Source organism: Microcebus murinus, chromosome 30, assembly GCF_040939455.1.
Source record: "Microcebus murinus isolate Inina chromosome 30, M.murinus_Inina_mat1.0, whole genome shotgun sequence".
In the NCBI taxonomy this organism is placed as follows: Eukaryota; Metazoa; Chordata; class Mammalia; order Primates; family Cheirogaleidae; genus Microcebus; species Microcebus murinus.
This window is the reverse complement of record NC_134133.1, coordinates 8,149,751-8,166,676: the sequence shown is the minus strand read 5'-3', so window position 1 is coordinate 8,166,676 and position 16,926 is coordinate 8,149,751. Positions and strand designations below refer to the sequence as shown.

The following is a 16,926-nucleotide window of genomic DNA, read 5'->3' as shown; positions in this document are numbered from 1 at the left end:
CTAATATAAAATAAATAGTTTCTCCTGGAAATGACTTTTTATTCTTGGTTCCTAGGTTACATTTTGCAGCAAATACAATGCCTCTTCCCTCCTACAGAAAAATTCAGACCACCACATATTGAGAGGAAGGTTTTTGTGCACTTGGAATCTTTTGAGTGATCTTCTATTTGGCCTTATGATATGGACCTCCCATTGCACCCAGCCATCTAATGACTTTTGCCTCAAAGCACATCACTCCAAAAAGAGAGCAACTTCAAAGAAGAGGACTAATTATGGATCCCAACTGGATGTTGAACAGTTAGTTGAATGATTTCCATCCATTTCATTTTCCAATGCAAACGTAAAACCGTCCCTCCAACTTTTTGTCCTGGACACAGTATTGGGTGGCTTTTTAAGTCACAACCTCTCATTCCTGGAGTCATATTTTTACTTCAAATCAATTCTTCCTTCTTTTCGTCACTCAACATTTATGAAATGCCTTCCCGTGCACCAGGTAGTGAGCTAGTGCTGAGAACATCATTATGGACCGAAATCCACACAGCCTCAGCTTCTATGGGAAGTCCAGGCTAGGAGGGGAGAGAGAGATCACTCAAACGAGCACATAAGCAAACATAAGTCTATTAATACAACGCAAGATCCCTGGTGCTCCCAGTCCACACAAGTCAGGACAGCTCATTAAGGGAGTGAAGGTGTGAGCTGAGGACCAGGTAATAAACAGACTTGGAAAGTGTATTTTGTTGGGATACGAGGGAGAAGGAAGGAGAGTGGGGGCATGTGTACATCAAAAGACAAAAAACCAGCAGGTACGAAGATACTGTAATGGAAAAACAAAAGCCTAGTGCATGTGAGGAACTAAAAGAAGGCCGGAGTGGTTGGATTCTGAGACGAGACTACTCCAAGCAGGACTGGGCAGGCTGTTTTAGGATGGAGGTCTTCATTCCACTAGTAATGGGAAGGTTCCAACTTACTTCATGGAAGAAACAAAGCTGGTTATATTCAACACATTTTCTGTGTACCTAACAAACATTTCAGTAGAAATGATATAGCGGTTCTAACACATATTGTGCTTGCTCTACCTAAATATTATGGTAAGATATTGGTAACTAATGAAACACATTTCCCCCACCTCCATTTTCAAATATACCATTATTTTCTTTGTTCTTTTGGTGATCATTATATTTGCAATTTATAACAAGCAATTATTACAAATCATGATGATAGCAGCTAAAATTTGCTGAAGACTATGAGCAAGGATTGAACCGATTGATCACTTTCTGTGCATTTCGACACGGTAATCATCTACAGACTTTAAAATCTGTATTATTTTTATGCTCGTGTTATAGAACTGAGACTCAGAAAATACAATTTGGCCAAAATCACATGGCTAATGAGTAGCCAAGCTGGAACACTATTACAAGTCTATTTGATTTCAAGGTCCATGTTGTTCATTAATTGACGTAAAATTATTATAATATAAAATTAACTATTTAAAATGAACAATTCAGTGGCATTTAGGAATTCATCATGTTGTGCAGCCAATCACCTCTATCTAGTTCCAAAGCATTTTCATCATCTCAAAATAAAACTCCATGCCCATTAAGCAATTATTTCCCATTTTGTTTTCCCTCCAGCCATTGGAAGCCACCAATGTGCTTTCTGTCTCTATGGATTTGTCTACTTTGAATAAAATAGTAGTACTATGCAATACGTGACCTTTTATGCCTGGCTTCTTTCACTTAGCATAATATTTTCTATGTGCATCAACGTTGTAGCATGTGTCAGTACTTCATTGGCTCTTTGTGGTTGAATAATATTCCATTGTATACATACAATAAATTATTTATGCATCCCCCCACTGATGGACATGTGGGTTGTTTTCACGTCTTGACTACTGTGAATAGTGCTGCTATAAACACATGTGTAAAGTATTTGTTTGAGTGTCTGTTGTCAATTATCGAGCTAAATATCGAGAAGTGGGATTACTGGATCATATAATAATTTTATTTAACTTTCTGAAGCACTACCATGCTGTTTCCCACAGTAGCTGTACCGTTTTACATTTCTGCCAGCCATACAGCAAGGGTTTTAATTTCTCTACAGATGTTCCTCAACTTACGATGGGGCTATGCCCCAACAAACCCATTGTAAGTCAAAAATGTTAAGTCAAAAATGCATTTAATGCTGGCAACACAGCAGACAGTCCCTGGCTTATGTTGGCTGTGACTTAGGATATTTTTACTCTACAACAGTCCACAGAAATGTGCATTCCATAGAAGCTTTGACCAAACCATAAATCATAAAGAGCCTCTTGACTTATGATGGGGTTATGACCCAATAAACCCATTGTAAAATAAAAAAAAATTAAGTCAGGGCCACCTATACATCCCCACAAACATGTGTTACTGTCTGTTGTTTTGATTATGACCACCCCAGTGGGAGCGTGATGGTGTCTCATGGTTTTGATTTGCATTTTCCTAATGACTAGTGATGTTCAGCATCTTTTCATATGCTTTTTTTTTTGGCCATTTGTGTGTCTTCTCTAGAGAAATGCCTATTCAACTCCTTTGCTCACTGGATTGTTTGTGCATTTATTGCTGAGTTGTGCATATTTTGGATACAAGACCCTTAGAGATATGTTATCTTCAAATACTTTCTCCCATTCTGTAGGCTCTTTTCGTGTATTAGCTGGTGTCTTTTAAAGCACAAAAATGTTCCACAGCTACTGGTCTGCCGCTGTTCTTATGTAGCAGTTGTGGCATTCCTCTGTGGGAAAGAAACTGTTAACACAGTCATACACCTCTTTCTTAGCAAACAGAAAGTGGGTATATGTGTGACAGACACAAGATGTATTCTGCAGTTTTGTTTAGTTAAGGAGATGGTACATTATAAAACAAATTGAGAAGATTTATGTGTCTTGGAGTAGAGTGAAAAAATAAAATTTGGTATTTGAATAATGCTGTTTCTTTTTAGAAAAAAAAAAAGCACAAGAATGTTTAATTTTTCATGGAGCACAATTTATTGTTTTCTTTTGTTGCCTGTGCTTTTGGCATCATATCTAACAATCCGTTTCCAAATCCAGACCCATGAAGATTTGCCCCTATGTTTTCCTCTGAACATTGTATGGTTTCAGCTCCTATATTTACGTTGTTGTACTTGGCATAAGGTACCCCATGCTATGAATAACCACTGACTTATGTAAGAGGTCACTGCCGAACCTGTAGTAAAAGTTATCTTCTGAAAAGGAAAACGAGAAAACATGAAATCAGCCCTGTGTGGAAGAAACCTACATGTGTAGAAAAGTGTGAGGAATATTCTAGTTTCTTTCAGGAAAGCAGGGGGAGTTCATTGTTCAGAGGCTGGTAGCCAGGACTATGTGTTGCTTGGCCAGCAGCACGTGTAAACTTTTTATATGAATTGCTAACCCCAATGGGGAATTTTCACAGAAAGATCTACGCTTCCGGTTCCTTTGAAAACACCGGAAGTTCCGAATGCAGTGTGACCTGGAAGCTGGGGATGACAGGGGTACTGAGAATCCCTGAAACTGTCACAGGCCTGCTTAAATTCATTTCCACTGCCCAACAGGCCCTTGTCAACATTTGGGCTGTAACCTCTGCCTACCAAGGAATTCTGACATTATAGCCCTATCAATCTCACAGATCCTCCTCTGTGGAAAGACAGCCAGTCATAAGAAGAGAAATCAAGGACTAAAAACTCATGGTCTCCAAGGGCAGGTCCACGAGACAGGCATGTCCCCAAGAAGATGATGGTGGCATTGAGGTTGGGTGACATTCACCACTGGGATTATTGCTCTGCTCTGCCCACCTACATCTTGTAAAGAGGTTGTCTCTGCTGTTCCCCTTCCTTTCCAATTCCCCTTCCTTCACACCTCAATTTTTTTTTTTTTTTTGAGACAGAGTCTCACTTTGTAGCCCAGGCTAGAGTGAGTGCCGTGGCGTCAGCCTAGCTCACAGCAACCTCCAACTCCTGTGCTCAAGCGATCCTCCTGCCTCAGCCTCCCAAGTAGCTGGGACTACAGGCATGTACCACCATACTCGGCTAATTTTTTCTATATATTTTTAGTTGTTGAAGTAATTTATTTCTATTTTTAGTAGAGATGGGGGTCTTGCTCTTGCTCAGGCTGGTCTCGAACTCCTGAGCTCGAGCGATCCGCCCTCCTTCATCTCCCAGAGTGCTAGGGTTACAGGCATGAGCCACCGCGCCCGGCCTCACCTCCACATTGATGTCAATTCCCTCAGGATGCCTTTCCAGACCCTCCCCATCTAGATTAAGTAACTGTGTCCCATCAAAATACTGCTGCCGAACCAGGCACACAATTTGCAAAAGGCCCAGCATACAATGAAAACGCAAAGACTCTCATTCAAAAGCAGATTATAGATTTTTAATAGATTATAGATTTTTTAAATTATAGATTTTTAATTATAATTATATAATATATATAAAATATAATATATAATATATGAGTATATTATAATCTATAATAATTACAGATTTTTTTCCAAGACAGTGACTGCAGAGCATCAAGCCACGTTTGCGGGTGGGTAGGTTATAAGCCTGGGTCCCCGAGTAGCTGCACAGGTACAGAACCCAGTCTTGGTCCTCGCCTCTCCATCACCCCAGCAGTTAACGTAGCGCCTGCCATGTCAACTTTAAGAAGTATCGGTCGACTGACTGAATGAGAGGATGGGGTGGGTGATGATTAAATCCCATAAAATCCTGCGCTATTGTTCTAACACCATCCATTGCTGGCTACTGACGCAAATTGCGCCTTCCGATTTTATCACCTGTAACAGTGTCACTGTGTCAACCTATCCAGGGAGCCCAGCACCGTTAATGTCGAGTATTAATAACCCCCCCTCCTTTCCCCACGGGGAGGGGGGTGGAAATGAAGCTTCAGAGTCCAGACAATCAGGGTGCGGTACGTGGAATGTCTACTCCTAAAATGTCACCAAGGCAAGGCGCACACACTGCTACCTGGAACATAAAACCAACGCTATCTGCGCACCTGCAGAGGAGAATGCAGAATGCTGAGGAGGGTGGCCCTTGCTACAAGCTTGGAAACGGTCACCCGGCTCTAATTCTGTTCTACAGGGCGCCCTACAGATGGGAGATAGCAGCACGATTACACATACTAGCTCCGCCTACTAGCAGGGTCTTAGAAGAGTGAAGACCTGGGTCAGCGGGGACTGAATTATTTTTACTCAGTGTAATGGCTCTTCGCAAAGTCTAAACGGCAAAATTAGCAGCCCGACACGTGTACTTCGGAAAGGAGAGCGTGGATAGCAGATAGAAACTGAGCATATATTTTTTAATAAAAATATATTTATATTATTTTTATATATATTTTATATATTTATAAATATATTTTATTTTAAAATATTTTATTTGAATAAATACTTAATATTTATTAAATATTTAATAAATATTTTATTATATTTTATTTTAAATAAATATTTTAAAATAAAATATATTTATTATATTTATATATTTTATTATATTTATATATTTTTATAATTATTATATTTTTATTATATTATATTTTAAAATAAAAATATATTTTTAAAATCAATGCTACAGATGACAATACAGATGAAAAATATATAGTTTTGTCAAAGAGGCAACAAGGCGAATGCCTACCTCTACCTCCTTTAAAAATTAGGGCATTGCCAGTAAACCTTTCATGACGTTAGAAGTTGAAACGTTTTAGGACTCAAATTTATTGCCAACGGCACACTTAATAATGTTAGCAGGCCAGTGGATTTCATGAATGTGAAGCATCTGGTTCAATCCAGAGAAACCACCACTCACAGTGCTCACTCGGTAGCGGTATATTCTAATAGAACTTTCCACGATAACAGAAGCGTTCCGTATCTTTCTTGTCCAATACGATGACCACCAACCACATGTATCTACCGAGCATTTAAAATGGGGCTCACTGAGACATGAATTTTTAATGTTACTGAATTTAATCATTTTAAATGTAAGCAGCCCCAGGTGGCTAGCAGCGACTGTATTAGGGAGAGCAGCTCTAGAGAAACGCTGGCCCACACAAAAACCCAACGGAAGATACAGGCAGACCAGTCAGATATTAGTTAGTAAAGAACACAGAAATACTCTCAAACACAATTTAGCTGCGTTTTATAAAGGCCACTGAAATAGCCTTGGGCAAGCGTGGTGAAGTTGCAGTCCCCACTCTGAGGTGTATAGTCTATAAACAAGCGCCTGGCAGCCGCCAATGGAAATGTCCAGACACGGGGGGAGTGAAGGCAGAGCTGGAGCAAACGGGGAAAATACAAGTCAAGTAAATACAGAAATAAGACAGGGTCTTATATTTATTTTTCCTCAAGAAGACACCCTAGCAGGGCTTATGTTCAGGGGATGTGTTATTTTTTTTAAGTACGGTGCAACCATCTACATTTATTCAAATAGAGTGAAGTCATCTTCTTCTGCAACATCATCATCACTCTCCAAACCCCGAATTTCACCCTGAATGTCTTGAGACTCTATTTCCTTTAGAACCACTGGCCCTGATCTCTCATGTGGAGCACTAGAGCTCTCACGGGGCAGATGAGAAGGGCTGCTCGTGTTCTTTCCCACTCCTCGACGACATGCATGGGTTGTACAGATGCGCGCAGCCACGCCCATCGCTAGGGCTTATTTTCATAGCCACGCCCATCACTAGGGCTTATTTTCATAGCCACACCCATCGCCAGGACTTATTTTAATAGCCACCCCCATCACCAGGCCTTATTTTCATAGCCACGCCCATCACTAGGGCTTATTTTCATAGCCACGCCCATCACTAGGGCTTATTTTCATAGCCACGCCCAGCACTAGGGCTTATTTTCATAGCCACGCCCAGCACTAGGGCTTATTTTCGGGGTAGGGCTTCTATTGCGCAAATGCTTAGACATCCTGCTGGGGCTTATTTTATGGGTAGGGTTTATTTTGGGGGAAACATGGTAGAAAAGCTCATGGTGACACTGGAATGTCCCAAAGACTCAGAAAGTCAGGTGTCCCAACAGGTTCCCCTCTTTCACAAGTGAGTACTGGTAAATGTCACCAGAGAGCTTTAGCATAAGCAGGAAGCTGGTTTAATGACAACAGCTGCATCAACCATGAGCCACTGGAAGTCCTGCTATGGTCTTCTTCTGGTCTTCAGATATCAAACCCTAAAATCCAGTGCTTGAAAATGGAAACCATTTTTGGCTACTAAATGTTTTCTTTGCTTCCTTTAACTGGAGGAAAGAGGTCATGGAAAGAAACTGAGGAGGCAGAAGAACAGAGAGGCAGGAAATCCAAAGAGGAAGACCAGAAACAAGAAAGAGAAATAAAAAATAAATCTGTGAGAGGAAACGAAATGCTTCTATGGAGATGGGATATTCCCAGGGAGAAAACGATGAAAAATCAGAGGGGAGAGAATGTGTCCACAAGGATCTTTGCCAACTTAAATACAAAACCACAGTTTGCACGCATGCCTCCTGGGAACTGAAAACGCTGTAACATAAGAATAAACACCTGCTAATAAAATAATCAATAAGGAGGAGAAGGACAGAGGGGGGTCAGGGAAGTGATACAACAAGCCAAGGCCAAAAAATAAAAAATAGAGACAAGAATTTAAAGCTGACCTAGAAATTTAACAGCAGTGAGTTACTTAACCCAGAAAAAAAAAAAAATGAAAGTGCTAGGCCAACATACTAGCACAATCATCTATGAAAAAACTAAAGGCATTGCTAACACAGGTACTGGTGACTGGGAGGCATCTCTTAGGATCCATTTCTCCCTAGCGCTGTAGCTGAAAATTAAAAGTGAACAACAACTCGAATATGATAAAAAGCTATGCTTTGAAATACTGTCCCTTCCCCTAGCAGTAGGTCAAAACAGAATAGGCTTTCTGGGGTTGGGAAATAGATTCTGTTTTGTAAAAGCACCATGGAAGAAGGTGTTTATTGAAAGTCCCAGCTTTAGCACTACTGCTTTGCACTTTGAGATTAGTGATTTTTTAAATCACTTCCTAAGGGTTTACCGTTACTGTGTGTTCAACAATGTCTGCTGAGATATGATCACGCCCACCCAGTGACACACTCATCCCTCAGGTCCAGATACAGAGCTCTCTAGCAAAATTATTTATTTATTTATTTTTCATTTTCTAAAAAGGATTCCCACGAAAATACTGCCATTTCCTTTGCTTTATCACAATCACATTTTGTACAAGTTGGTTTGGGTCGGAGTTGTGAATCTAGGAAGAAATGTGCACTTAAAGTCCCCAAGCATTTTTAGTTGCTGGCATACCACCCAGGATGACTACCATGGCGTGGTTCAACGCTAACACTCCTAGCTGTGGAAATGAAGACAGGCTTGGTTTCATGCCTTGTGGCACCAGAATTCAACGCAATGCGACATGTCTCAGTTCGCGATCATATGAAACACTGAAAGAAGAAATTTACAAGGGAGTATTGGACAGAACTGAAAAAGGACGCTTGGCTAACCAGTGCCAGAGAGTTGGCTGAACTTCCTGATTCTCCCAATCTTCTTCAATGAGTACCACCTGTAACCAATTCCCATTTTTCCATTCAATAACTAACTGTTAACTTCCCAGATGAGTTAGCAAGGGGAAAGTACCAGTGTAATGAAGTACAGATATAACCAAGTTAAGATTTACTTCCTGAGTTTTAAATAAGACTTTATTCACTATTTCAGCTCCTTTTTTTTGGGGGGGGGTGTTCCAAAATTTATTTCTCAGCATTCTCATCCCATGAGATGTACCTTGAATAAAGTCTTTCACAGATAAGGTAGAAAACTCCTGAATACTGAATTCTCTTCCTGGATATTTATCATAGCATGAACATATTGAAGGTTCTTAGAAATTCTGCAGTAGAGAAATTTGATTTTTTATCTAAGCATTGTGCAAAGTGTTTTGAGCCTTAGAATCTTCTTTCCTTTGTTCTCTGTAAATCACCTATTATCGTCTCGATTCTAGAACCCCGTAAAATATACTTCTATATTCTAGAACCCCATAAAATACTGAGGGATCCCCTCAGTAATTATGCCATAAGACTCTTAACAGATAGTAGGTTCATAAAAAAAATATAGTAGAAGAGATCAAATGTTCCCCAGAATTAGCTTTTTCACGGGCAGAAAAAAGAAACAAGAAAAGAACTAGCATTTATGGCCACCTACTGGGTAGTAGCATTCCATTAGGATCCTTACATTCTCAGGAAGTCATCGCAATTCTCTGGGATGTATTGTTACTCTTTTTCATGCAGAAGAGAAAACAAAGTGCAAGGATGTCGCACAACCCACTCAGGGTCACCCAGTCAAGAGGTTCCAGGTCCGGCATTTAAAAGGCCTGTTCTCCTTCCCCTGTGTCACCCCAGTGTAACCTTTCCATGCTGCGCAGATTTCTGTAAAGCTAAACCATTTTGAAGTATTTGTCCTGTGTGACATCACAGTATTTTTAATGGTTTCCTTCTGTTTCCAATTGTCTGCTTAACATAATGAAATCAAACCATTAAAATGGAAATTCAACTTGTTCTGTGGCCTTGCCTCTGTGAGAATAAACCAAAGTAAATCAACATGAGATTTTTTGGAGGGCACACCATTTTTTTTTTTCAAAGAATAGGGTCTTTTCTGCCAAGACAGAAAGACTTACAGAAATGAGACTACATAGCTACAGAACCTCAAATATCAGGTTGTAATACAGAATTCTGCAGGTTATAAGCAATAAGAAACAGGCTTCTTTAGGTTTAAGAAAAGCCAAGAATCCTAGAAGAAGATGTTGGGGAAATCCTATCAGACACTGGTCTAGGCAAAGAATTTTTGAGGAAGACCCTCCCCAAGGCAATCACCGCAGCATCAAAAATAAACAAATGGGATCTGATCAAATTAAAAACTTTCTGCGCAGCCAAGGAAACTATAATCAGAGAAAATAGACAACCCACAGAACAGGAGAAAATATTTGTTCTCTACACTTCTGATAGAGGTCTAATAACAAGAATTTATCTAGAACTCAAAAGAATTAACAAGAAAAAAATCAAACAACCCCATCAAGAGATGGACAACGGAAATGAATAGAAACTTCTCCAAAGAAGACAGAATAATGGCCTGCAAACATATTAAAAAAATGCTAAACATCTCTAATGATCAGAGAAATGCAAATCAAAACCACAACGAGATGCCACCTAACCCCAGTGAGAATGGCCTGTATCAAGAAATCCCCAAACAACAAATGCTGGTGTGGATGTGGAGAGAGAGGAACACTCTTACACTGCTGGTGGGACTGCAAACTAGTACAACTTTTGTGGAAAAGAATTTGGAGATACCTCAAACAGCTAGAAATACCATTCCACTCAGCAATAGCACTGTTGGGCATCTACCCCAAAGACATAGACATTCTACTATAAAGACATCTGCACCCGGATGTTTATGGCAGCACAGTTCACTATTGCACGGTCCTGGAAACAACCCAAGTGTCTGTCAATTCACAAGTGGACAATCAAAATTTGGTATATGTTCACAATGGAATATTACTCAATTCTAAGAAACGACAGCGAGCTAGCACTGCTTATAGTATCCTGGATTAAGTTGAAGCCCGTTATCCAAAGTGAGGTAACACAAGATCAGGAAAACGGGCTCCACGTGTGCTCGCCATCAAATTGGTCCTGACTGATTCACACTATGGTGCTCAAAGGGTGGCAAGTGCTCACCAGGGATCCGGGGGGGGGGTTGGACGGGTAGACCCACATCTTAGGGGTGTGGCGAGCATTGAGGAGGGGAAGGGCATACCTCTAACCCTTGCTAGGGAGAGGCAGAGATATAAAATGTAACCAAAATGTCAAAAAAAAACCCAAACTTTTATTGGGTGTTGGGCAGACGGAAGGGGGGCGGAGGGGAGGGGTGTATACTTACATAATGGGTGTGATGTGCCCCACCTGGAGGATGGCCACGCTTGAAGCTCTGACATGGCAATGGGCAGGGAGTGGTGGCAGGGGCAATATATGTAACCTTAACAATATTTGTACCCCCATAATATGATGAAATAAAAAGTAAAAAAAAAAAAAGAGGCCAGGCGCGGTGGCTCACGCCTGTAATCCTAGCACTCTGGGAGGCCGAGTCGGGTGGATTACTCAAGGTCAGGAGTTTGAAACCAGCCTGAGCAAGAGCGAGACCCCGACTCTACTATAAATAGAAAGAAATTATTGGCCAACTAATATATATAGAAAAAAAATTAGCCGGGCACGGTGGTGCATGCCTGTAGTCCCAGCTACTAGGGAGGCTGAGGCAGGAGGATCGCTTGAGCCCAGGAGTTGGAGGTTGCTGTGAGCTAGGCTGACGCCACGGCACTCACCCTAGCCTGGGCAACAAAGTGAGACTCTGTCTCAAAAAAAAAAAAAAAAAAAGAAAAGAAAAAAAGACAGCCAAGGGCAAGACAACATCTAAGCCTTTGGCCCAATGGCCCAAGCCAGAGCCAGGGTCTAGAACACTAAGGGAAACCCAGGCGATCTGTCTGAACTGGTTTCCTTTGTTTTCCACGATGCATGAAAGGAAACAGGTACCAATAACAACTCTCCAGTGTCTCTGTCTCCCCATACATAGGATCAAGTAGATTCAAGATGGAATCCCAGCCACAATTCTAAATTCTCTGAGGAATTAGGACTATATTACACAAACGTGGCTCATGGAAACCCACACAACTGTAAAACCATACGGATTGGGAGAAGGGGCCTCTAAATAGGATAGTGGGAGGTGCCGTCTAGACAGCCCAAACAATTTATGCAAAGACTTCACAAAAACCACACAAGCCCTTCAACAGAAAATGTACAAGATAACACCGAAGTGATTTTTTTAATTAGGAAGAGAAAGAGGGGGGAAAAAAAGTGAGCCAGGTTTTAAATGAAAAGTAGAAAAATAAACCATGCCTTTGCAACAAAAATAACCCAACTTGTGCTTATGTTGGAGTTATAAAAAGGAGAGAAGGAAAAACTTTTCACACCTGCAACAGAATCATTAAAATATGACAGGATGGCTTGGGTTTGTCAGAATTAAGGGCCACCTGCTGTTTCACACTTCACCCCATTCCAATCCCAGTCCTTGAAAGAAATGAAAAGAAAGCTGAAGGAATTTGCACTGAGACAAAATCAAGCAGAGACTGGATCTGTCAAAGACTATTTTTTCTAGTCTGCAAAAAAATATCCTGAAGTACTTTTTCTAACAGCTTCATTTTTTTATGATTTAACTCTTTTTTTGTCTTATACATGCAGAATGATGCACATTTTATATTTTAATTCCCTCTGTTAGAAAAAAACAAGGCATATGTTGCAAAAATGTAGGGAGGTCTTCATTTCTAATTTGATATTGATGCTCTTCCTCCCCCCCCAAAAAAATAATGAGCATTTATCTTTCAGAACCTAAATAAAACACCATAGCCATATTTTGAAATCTGAATCTGCATGGGGAAGGACCAAACAGAATGTTTACAATCTCTATTTAAATCATTAGATTACAAGATTAAACAATCAACCACCCTAACAATATTTCATGTATTTGGCATTCATGAAATTTAAAATATTCTAAGTATTTTAAATAAACCACAAGCATCTCATTTTATTTGATAATCTGATTTGCGCAAATTTATGGTATACAAGTATAGTTTTGTTACATGGGTAGACTGCATGGTGGCCAGGACTTTTAGGGTATCCATCCCCTGAATAATGTACATTGTCCACCTGGACACATTTTTTAGCTCCCATTTAAAAGGGAGAGAGAACAACGTGGTATTTGTGTTTGCATGTCTGAGTTGTTTCACTTCAGATAATAGCCTCCAGTTCCGTCCATGTTGCTGCAAAACACATGATTTCATTCTTTTTTTTTGTGGCTGAATAGCATTTCACTGTGTATATACACCACATTTTCTTTACCCAGTCATTGACGGACACTTAGGTTGATTCCACATCTTTGCTATCGTGAATAGTGCTGCAATAAACACACATGTGCAGGTGTCCTTCTGATACATTGATTTCTTTTTCCCTTTGAGTAGATGCCCACTCTTAGGATTGCTGGACCAAAAGGAAGGTCTACATTTAGCTCTATAAGAAGTCTCCATACTGTTTCACATAGAGGTTGTATTAGCTTACATTCCCACCAACAGCGTACCAGAGTTCTCTTTTCTGTGCATCCTTGCCAATACCTGTTGCTTTTTGTCATTTTAATTATAGCCATTCTGACTGCAGTAAGACGGTGCCTTGTTATGGTTTTTATTTTCAGTTATCTGATGATGATTTTGGTGGTTTTATTTGCATTGCCCTGATGATTAGTGATATTGAACATCTTTTCATATGCTTGTTAGCCATTTTTCTATCTTCTTTCTGTTTGTGTCTTTTGCCCATTTTTTGATGGGATTTTTTTTTTTCTTGCTGATTTGAGTTCTTCACAGATTCTGGAAATTAGTCCTTTGTCAGATATATAGTTTGCAAATATTTTCTCCCATTCTGTAGGTTGCCTGTTGACTCTGCTAATTATTTCATTTGCTATGCAGAAGCTTCTTAATTCAATTAAGTCCCATGTATTTATTTTTGTTGCTGTTGTATTTAACTTTGGAGTCTTAGTTATAAATCCTTTGCCTAGGCCTATATCTAGAAAAGTTTTTCCTATGATTTCTTATAGAGTTTTCATGGTTTTATGCCTTACTTGTAAGTCTTTAATGCATCTTTAATTAATTATTGTATATGGCAAGAGATATGGGTCCTGTTTCATTCTTCTGCAATTTTCCCGGAACCATTTACTGAATAGGGCATGCTTTCCTCAGTGTATGCTTTTATTTGCTTTGCCAAAGACCAGTTGGTCAGAGCTGTATGTTTTTATTTCTGGGTTCTTTATTCTGTTCCATTGGCCCATGTCTCCACTTTTATACCAGTTTCACGCTGTTTGGTTACTAAGGCCTTGTAGTATAATTTGAAGTCAGGTCATGTGATGTCAATGGATTTGTTCATTTTACTCAAGATTGCTTCGGCTCTTTGGGCTGTTTTTTTGTCCCAAATGAAGCTTAGGACTATTTTTTTTTCCTAGATCTGTGAAGACATTGGTATTTTGATGGGAATTATACTGAATCTGTAAATTGCTTTTGGGAGATTGGACATTTTAACTATGTTGATTCTACCAATCTATAAGCATGAGATGTTTTTCCATTTGTTTGTGTCATCTATGATTTCTTTAATCAGTGTTTTATAGTTCTCCTTATAGAGATCTTTCATCTCCTTGGTAGTATTTTATTTTCTTAATAACTATTTTACATGGTATTGAGTCCTTGATTTGACTCTCAGCTTGACTATTACTCGTATATAGAAATGCTACTGATTTTTGTATAATGATTTTGTAACCTAAGACTTTACTTAATTTATTAATTCCAGGAGACTCTTGGTGGAGTCATTTACAGTGTCACCTCTTACATTTCTGATTGAGGTTATTTGAGGTGTCTTCTATTTCCGGTTAATCTAGCTAGTGGTCTATTGATTTTGTTTATCTTTTCAAAGAATCAACTTTTTGTTTCATTGATCCTTTGTAATTTTTTTTTTCATTTTATTTAGTTCTGCTCTGAGTTTTGTTATTGCTTTTCTTCTGCTAGATTTGGGTTTGGTTTTATCTTCTTTTTCTAGTTTCTTGAGGGCTGTCATCAGGTCTTTTTGATGTAAGCTTTTAAGGGTATGGATTTTCCCCTTAGTACTCCCTTTACTATATCCCAAGATTTTGAAAGCTTGTGTCCCCTTTGTTGTTCAGTTTGAAGAATCTTCTGATTGCGAATTTAATTCCATCATTGACCCAAGGATCGTTCAGCAACAGGTTGTTTAATTTCCATGACTTTAGATGGATATGAGAGTTTCTCTTAGTATTGATTTCTAGTTTTATTCCACTGTGGTCTGGGAAGATATGTGATATGATTTTGATTTTTATAAATTTGTTGAGACTTGTTTTGTGACCTAACATATGGTCCATCTTGGAGAATGTTCCATGTGCTGGTGAAAAGAATGTACATTCTACAGTTGTTAGGTAGAATGTTCTGTAAATATCTGTTAGGTCCATGTGGTCTAAAGTCCAATTTAAGTCCAACATTTCTTTGTTGATTTTGTCTCAATGATCTGTCTAATGCTGTAAGTGGTGTGTATCTTCTATTTTTAAAATGGAGTTTAGAAAGAAAAATTAAAGACTATTTAAACTACCATAAGTTAAACTCCCATATGGATGATTCTATTTACCCAGCAGCTATGAGAAGTTACAAAATAAAGCACTCTATGAATACTACTATTTTTCTCTACAATGAGTCTACAAATTACAGATTATTATCCTCATTTTACAGATGGGAACACTGAGGTTCAGAAAGATGAAGGAACTTCCTAAGGACAAACAGGTATTAGGCTGAGATCCAAAGCCGAGTTGGATGTCAGAATCAGACCTGTTACCAGTGGCATTTATAGAACAGAGGAGCAGAGTTTAGGAAAGGGGTCATCAAAGTTTTTAAACAGGGGCCAGTCCACTGTCCCTCAGACCGTTGGAGAGTGCGCACTGTGGGCCCGGGATGAGTTGGCTGCTAAGCAGGACAGGCAGCGGCGGCAAAAACACCCGGCGGGCCGGATAAATGTCCTCGGTGGGTGGCATGTGGCCCTCGGGCCATAGTTTGAGGACACCTGGTTTAGGCTGTTAGTGAAAACATGTTTAACAAGCACAAAGCCTCTTAGTAATGATGCAAATGAAAACTCAAAGTCTGCAGAGTGATTTAGTCTCACATAGGTAAGTTGAAATGTTCCAAAGCATTTCTTCAGCATTTTTTTACTATATTTCCATAGCTCTTTGTAGTCCACAAAATATTCTTACATCACCTCTTTCTGAACATTATATCCTTCAATTTTTAATTGATATTTATTAATTTATTACATATCACACTCCAAAAGGAACTTAAGGTATAATCTACCCTTGAGACATGCCATGTCTCTTAATGCTCTTTTTCGCCTTCCATTGTACCCGGTTGCTGTTTATTTTCCCTCATATGCCTAAGGCTTAGCAATCTACACATACCTATAACCAGGGTCATCCAACTATGGCCCGCGGGCCACATGCCGGTGTTTTTGCCCATTTGTTTTTTTTTACTTCAAAATAAGATACGTGTATTGTGCATAGGAATTTGTTCGTAGTTTTTTGTTTTTTTTTTTAACTATAGTCCGGCCCTCCAACGATCTGAGGGACAGTGAACTGGCCCCCTGTTTAAAAAGTCTGAGGACCCTGCATATAACCCTCTTAGCAATCTACACCTACATATAACCCTGATGCTATGAAAAAAAAAATTCTGAAATCTGTGAGGGTACAGATAGATGGAGGCTCAAAATCCTCAGGGAAAGAGACATATTTTCCTAAGTTGGGCCCATCCAGGCTCACAAGGCGGCATGAACTGTTCTCATAATAAACCATCAGCCAGTGACGCAGGGTGTGCCAGTTCTGTGACAGCAGTGCCCATCAGCACCTCTAAATAGCAGAAAACATGGCAGCAGACTGTTCCATTCACATTTAGCTGCATCCAGTCACCAAGCGAAATCCTTAGTGTCTTCCTTTCTTTTCCTTTTTGTTTTTTTTATGAGACAGAGTTTACTCTGTTACCTGAGTTCGAGTGCTGGGGTATCAGCCTCGCTCACAGCAACCTCAAACTCCTGGGCTCAAGTGATCCTCCTGCCTCAGCCTCCCGAGTAGCTGGGACTACAGGCATGCGCCACCATGCCCAGCTAATTTTCTATATATATATATATATATTAGTTGGCCAATTAATTTCTTTCTATTTTTAGTAGAGACAGGGGGTCTCACTCTTGCTCAGGCTGGTTTCAAACTCCTGACCTCGAGCAATCCTCCTGCCTCGGCCTCCCAGAGTGC

The 16,926-nt window shown here is 39.7% G+C and overlaps 1 non-coding gene across 1 annotated transcript; it reads left to right on the top strand.

The window, feature by feature from the left end:
• The first annotated feature begins 2,711 nt into the window (after positions 1-2,711).
• LOC142865616 (small nucleolar RNA SNORA41) lies at positions 2,712-2,843 on the top strand. The gene has a single exon (XR_012915816.1). It is a non-coding gene; the product is annotated as a small nucleolar RNA SNORA41 (small nucleolar RNA).
• Positions 2,844-16,926: the final 14,083 nt, after the last annotated feature.